Source organism: Triticum dicoccoides, chromosome 7B (assembly GCF_002162155.2).
Source record: "Triticum dicoccoides isolate Atlit2015 ecotype Zavitan chromosome 7B, WEW_v2.0, whole genome shotgun sequence".
In the NCBI taxonomy this organism is placed as follows: Eukaryota; Viridiplantae; Streptophyta; class Magnoliopsida; order Poales; family Poaceae; genus Triticum; species Triticum dicoccoides.
This window is the reverse complement of record NC_041393.1, coordinates 130203961-130205600: the sequence shown is the minus strand read 5'-3', so window position 1 is coordinate 130205600 and position 1640 is coordinate 130203961.

Sequence of the window (1640 nt, the reverse complement as noted above, 5' to 3'; positions counted from 1 at the left end):
AAGGAGTTCGGAGTCCCGGATGAGATCGGGGACATGACGAGGAGTCTCGAAATGGTCGAGACGTAAAGATCGATATATTGGACGACTATATTCGGACTTCGTAAAGGTTCCGAGTGATTCGGATATTTTTCGGAGTACCGGAGAGTTACGAGAATTCGCCGGGGAGTATATGGGCCTTATTGGGCCATACGGGAATAGAGGAGAGAGGACGAAAGGAAGGAGGCGCGCAGCCCCCCTCTGGTCCGAATTGGACAAGGGGTGCGGCCCCCTTTTCCTTCCTCCTCTCCCCCTCTTTCCCCCCTTCTCCTACTCCAACAAGGAAGGAGGGAGTCCTACTCCCAGTGGGAGTAGGACTCCCCTTGACGCGCCCCTCCTAGGCCGGCCGTCCCTCCCCCCTTGCTCCTTTATATACGGGGGCAGGGGGGCACCTCTAGGCACAACACAAGTTGATCTACGGATCGTTCCTTAGCCGTGTGTGGTGCCCCCCTCCACCATATTCCACCTCGGTCATATCATCGCGGAGTTTAGGCGAAGCCCTGAGCCGGTAGAGCATCATCATCGTCACCACGCCGTCATGCTGACAAAACTCATCCCCGACACTTTGCTGGATCGGAGTCCGGGGATCGTCATCGAGCTGAACGTGTGCTGAACTCGGAGGTGCCATACGTTCGGTACTTGGATCGGTTGGATCGTGAAGACGTACGACTACATCAACCGTGTTGTCATAACGCTTCTGCTTACGGTCTACGAGGGTACGTGGACAACACTCTCCCCTCCCGTTGCTATGCAATCACCATGATCTTGCGTGTGCGTAGGAAATTTTTTGAAATTACTACGTTCCCTCCGAGTTTGGTAAATTGTGTGTAACGGTTAGATTTTGTGTGGAGGCTATATATACCCCTCCACCTCCTCTTCATTCGTGGAGAGAGCCATCAGACTGAACCTACACTTCCAGTATCCTATTTCTGAGAGAGAACTACCTACTCATGTGTTGAGGCCAAGATATTCCATTCCTACCATATGAATCTTGATCTATAGCCTTCCCCAAGTTGCTTTCCACTCAAATCTTCTTTCCACTAGATCCAAATCCTATGAGAGAGAGTTGAGTGTTGGGGAGACTATCATTTGAAGCACAAGAGCAAGGAGTTCATCATCAACGCACCATTTGTTACTTCTTGGAGAGTGGTGTCTCCTAGATTGGCTAGGTGTCACTTGGGAGCCTCCGACAAGATTGTGGAGTTGAACCAAGGAGTTTGTAAGGGCAAGGAGATCACCTACTTCGTGAAGATCTACCGCTAGTGAGGCAAGTCCTTCGTGGGCGACGGCCATGGTGGGATAGACAAGGTTGCTTCTTTGTGGACCCTTCGTGGGTGGAGCCCTCCGTGGACTCGCGCAACCGTTACCCTTCGTGGGTTGAAGTCTCCACCAACTTGGATGTACGATAGCACCACCTATCGGAACCACGCCAAAAACATCCGTGTCTCCAATTGCATTTGAATCCTCCAAAACCCTTCCCTTTACATTCTTGCAAGTTGCATGCTTTACTTTTTGCTGCTCATATACTCTTTGCATGCTTGTTTGCTATATGTTGTGAATGTTAAACTTGTGCCTAAACTCCACTTAAACTTAAAGAAGCTAAA